This window comes from Castanea sativa, chromosome 10 (genome assembly GCF_040712315.1).
Source record: "Castanea sativa cultivar Marrone di Chiusa Pesio chromosome 10, ASM4071231v1".
NCBI lineage: Eukaryota > Viridiplantae > Streptophyta > Magnoliopsida > Fagales > Fagaceae > Castanea > Castanea sativa.
Window position 1 is genome coordinate 10,636,468 of NC_134022.1, and position 5,209 is coordinate 10,641,676.

Genomic DNA, 5,209 nt, shown 5'->3' on the forward strand with positions numbered 1-5,209 from the left:
TTACAAAGCTTAAAAAGGGCAAAAATTCCTGAATGTCTGAGATTTCGTTGTCAGCCTATATTAGTCAATTTATTGTGTGGATTGTACTTAAAAGAGACAACAAGCAAACTCAAAGGTTATAGAGGCTAACGAATGCCTTTAGGATATTGATTAATAATTTATTTAAAGAAAAATTTTATGTGAAAAAAAAAAAATTAATATTTTGACAGTTTTTTTTTATTTTCTATAAAAGTGATGTTAAAACTTTCATAAAATAGATTGTTAACCAATGTCTAAAGGTACTCGTTAGCATAACCTTATAATATAATGCATTAATGCCAACCGAAAATGACAGTTAGGGTTTGATTCAACAAATGGATGAATTAGCCAAAAGAGGAAAGATAACCGAAGGAATAAAGAAGAGATATAAGTGAAACACACATACTAACAAAATAAAAAGAAAAAACAAAAGTCAGAATTTTGAATTATTTAGTGCAATGATGATAAAGAAGATACCATTATCTTAAATATGGTTTTCAAAAGAGAAAAGATGGTTTTCATAATGATGTTTTCGGGATAATGGATTAAACTTTTGTCTTGGTAGTGAGTGGATTATAGAAATATTAGAGTGGGTTCTAGAAATATTAGATTTTAAAATAGTAAAATGCTCAATAGCATTGACTATCTGAAAAAAAAAATATATATATATATATATATATATATATATATATATATATATATATATATATATACATATACATACACACACACATACACACTGCCTTGTGCCGACCTATTAGGCTAATACATAGTACTAGTACATAGTACACATGGTGCCGACTTAACGATATAAGCTATTGATGCAATCGTCTAAGGCCTCGAGTATAAAAAATGACCCCAAATTTTAATTTAATCAAACCCAAATATCAGCCCATAAATAAAATAATATATATTTTCAAATAAAAAAACAAGAGAAATAGAAATGCTATATTCACAACATTTTTCACAATATTTTCACAACAAATTTTAAGTAACAGGTTGTTATTGATGACAAAAAAAATTGATTAGTAATTGATTAGGTGAACAAATTGTAACCAGTTTTCACCTAGATTCACCACCAACATCACGCTTTTACTTATTGCTTTCATTCTACCACATAAACATATGTGAAAAGTTTTGTCAATTTTTTTGTATTTTTAAAAAGTAAATTCTACGTGGTTCATGAATATTGATTAATAATAATTTTACGTCTAAAACAAAATAATAAAATTTAAATAAATTTTTTTTTTTAAAAGATCATATTTAAATATATAAAAGACTTCACTTTCAATTTTCGCGTTTGGCCCCAAATACATCAACGAGCGACTGAATACACACTCTCAATGTAAAGCGTAGACATCCTTAATAAAATGTGGATATACCTGGCTTTTCAAATTGTAGACATTGTGTAAACTAGTGAACATCAAGTAGTGTAAAAGAAACAGTGATGTATATATATATATTAGAGAATAACATAATTTAAACAGGGGATAATAACAATAGAAACATAAAACACATACAGCATATATAAACTTTAAAAGATAGATTACAGTTATAAATTTAAAATTTGAAATAATATTATTTGAACTTTGAAAAACTTACAATAAGGAGATATGCAAGCTTGAAATTGAAAGATTGAGAATTCATGGTGACAAGGAAAATTAAGAGAAAGAAAGAAGTAATGCCAAAAGAGATGTAAGTGGAAAATACAGTAGTGTCCTTCTTCATGCAAGAACAACAACAATAACAATAAGGTCTTAGTCTTAAAATTTAAGATTGGCAATGGTTCTTTGACAAATTAGATTGAATTATTTTCTATCATTTTTTTTTTTATATCTGAAGTTATACCCTTTGTTACTCTCCTATTTGATATGTCCTTTTTTTATTGTTACTAATATTATTTTTGGTATTTTCTACTCTTTTTTTTTTATTCCCTCAATTTGGATCAATTCACTTTTTTTTATCAGTTAATTACTCGTAAGCATAACCAAACTATCTCAAGTGACTCTCCTTCATCTTTTCATCAATTGAGGCGACTCTCAAGTCCCATCTTTAAATGAATTTATTCATTTCTAACCTTATTTTTCTTTCTTAAACATACAACTATATTTTAAAATGTTCGGGAAAAAAAAAAGCACTTTAAGATAAGATATAGGATTAAATAATTTTAAAAATTATTTCTCATTTTATTATTTGAAATAACTAAAATAAGTAGCATCTAAAATTACATCTCAAAATGCATGGAAAAATATACTCAAATCACATCGGGCATGCCCTTAATCTCAGGTAAGCACATCGTGCATGCACGCCTCATGTAAAAGTAGAAGAATACGTGCAAATCACAGCCCCACACACATGGATTATTAAAAATAAAATTTGGAATTTATGAGATGATGATTGTTTTGTCTTGAATAAAAAATGCAGAAGATTGACACCAATCTTTTATGATTTTTTTTTCTATGCTTTGTTCCTCACCCTCTCTCACTTGATAGCAATGCCCCCAAAGAAGGAACATATGGGAAAAATGAAAATAGGACTCAGCAATCAAATTTTTTTTTAAGTAATCAATGAGAAAGAGGGGAATAGATGAAGAACTTATTAGTGTAAATCCCAAATATACCCTAAAAGGAGTACTCTTAACTATTAAGATTTCTCTTTGCAGAAGTTTTATATGAACGACAAATCTACCCTCATAAAGAAAGAATTTTATTGAAATTTTTTGTAATTAGTCTCACCACACTCATTAAGAAATAAGAATACAAAAAGAATTTCCCAATAAAAGAGAATAATTTTATTGATACTAAAACATTATACAAACATTTTAACACACACCACAATATTCTTCTTCTTATGTCCCTTGTACTTGTATACTCTTGCAATGGATGGGAAGCTTATACAGAGTACAAAAGAGACGATGACTTCCTAAACTCATTCACCTAAACTAGATGCAAAATTTGAATAATGCAAGAGAAAAGTTAGTAAAAGCAACTAAAGTATGATGATATTGTCCCTATCTTATTTTTGTACGAACCATAAAGACATGCCAAATGCTTCAACAAATCATCACCTATTGCTAGAATTGATGATGACTCTTGAACTAACTTCCAAACTAGTTTAGGCTCTTATTAACACCAACATTCAATTCCCTTCTTAGTAAAGTGGGACAAAACCCACAAGGGGATCTTTTAAAGAGTTTTCATTTTCTTTTGCTAGGAGTTGGAGAAGCCATGTGGGAGATAACAGCTGCATTATCCTGGTGACTTGTATTTAAGGGTATTCAAGAAAAGCTTTCATGAGCTTTTACTGATTGGATTCAAATCCAAGCTTGGAGATTGAGATAAGAAAGGCATATTCCTTGAAACATGTGGAAGAGCATTTCTCCTCAACTTGCTACACCCATCTGGCATCCAAATCAAAGCAGTAAGTTTTTGAGTTGGCAAAATTTATAACAAATTTATCACATTCAGATCAGAAATAATGTGTAGGGTTTATCAAAGAAAAATTTATGTTGATTTGTTCATTAGGTCATCCACCATAAGATTCAAAACATGTAGACGTGCTTCCTATTTCACAGGAAATGAGAGGGTAATGCCTGAAATTTAATAATCAATTTTTGTCATTAATATCACCCACTTTTTCTATAATTATGATTTTGATAAATACTTCCTCTAAATAATGGTTGAAATGTTGCTCAATCTTTTATATTTTCTAGACTGAGGAAAAAAAAAGAAGCACAAAGGGATTGGGTATATTGATTAGAGGTAAAATTTAAATTCAAAAAAAAAAAATCAATCCGACCTGCCGGATTCGAACCAGCGACCTAAGGATATCTGAGGTATTTTTCCACTACAGTCCTCCGCTCTACCAACTGAGCTAAGGTCGGCTGTTGTTCTTTTGTTATGTTATTATTTTGTTATCTTATAAATAATACTAATAATAATTTGTTGGATTGGATTGGACAACGATCCAATTGCCAAACGTAGTGGTTTTGTGGGTCAGGCTCTTTGTACCTACCTTAAACTTAATAAATTCAGACTCTGATCAAGCCCATTAATATAAACCGAAGGAGATGAAGCCCATTTACAAGATTGGACCATCTCAAAGCCTCTGATTCTCCACCAAAAAAGATAAAGAAGACTATCTCAATTCTCAAAGCCTCAAGCTAAGGGTTCTTGTAGTTCGTTCAAAACAAAGTTAGATATTAACACGACTCGCAAGCAATAAGATGGGCTTTTTGGGCTTTTGGTTGCTAATATATTAAGCAAGACTACCCACTGACAGCGATGACTGACTCATGATCTTGTAGATCCTTGGCTTTTCCGCGCGAGGTTGGTATTCGTTTTCATAAATTCATACTCGAAGTCCCATAAACAAGAGAGTAAAGTTGCTTTTTTTTTTTTTTTGGATGGAACAAAGAGAGTAAAGTTAAGACATGGCACCAAACTACTTTCTCAAGAAATATAGAAAATGTACCTTAAGTTAAGTCCATAACTCATTCTGCAAATTTACGATTTCCTTTAAAACAAAGAAAAATAGGCATTTATCGAACCTTAATAGTTAATTCTCAAAGGGTAGGCCTGTTGTTTAGATGTAATACCCGTTAGTAGTAGAGCTATTGACCTTTTGTGGGATTTGAGAATTTTTATTAATTATTTTTTTGTGGGCCCTGAAAAAATCCATATACCTGTCATACATGCTCTTGGATTCCATTTAGGAGAATAACGCATGTTTCACGCCCATATCTATACTCTTAAGAGCACCCCATTAGTATGTGCAAAATTTTTTCCATTTTGCACATTTAAAATCTACTTTTTATATTTTACACTCTTATTTTTATAAAACACCTATATTAGTTTGTCTATTATACACATTTATTCAAATAAAATATTCACTTCTTTAACACTTTCATCTCTCTCACAGACCCAACACAACCCGCACAACCACCATCATCAGCCACCATCTCTCTCAAGATCGACGCCTCTGGCCTCCGATCACACCGGAATCCCAAAGAAAACCAGTAAAAAAGAAGAAGAAACAAACCCAGTAAGAAAAAACCAAAAAACCCCAAAGATTGATGAGATGAGAGAAAGAGAGCTGCTCCTCGACGTCTAAGTCTTCGTCTTCGTCAACGTGGTGGTCTAATTTCTGCTCCTTGGCACTCAAAACAAAGCCTTAGGTTTCTCCGTCAGAG

The 5,209-nt window shown here is 30.9% G+C and overlaps 1 non-coding gene across 1 annotated transcript; it reads right to left on the reverse strand.

Annotated features, from left to right (window-relative positions):
- Positions 1–3,810: 3,810 nt before the first annotated feature.
- Positions 3,811–3,901, reverse strand: TRNAY-GUA (transfer RNA tyrosine (anticodon GUA)). The gene is given in 2 exon segments: positions 3,811–3,846; positions 3,865–3,901. It is a non-coding gene; the product is annotated as a tRNA-Tyr (tRNA).
- Between the last annotated feature and the right edge of the window lie 1,308 nt (positions 3,902–5,209).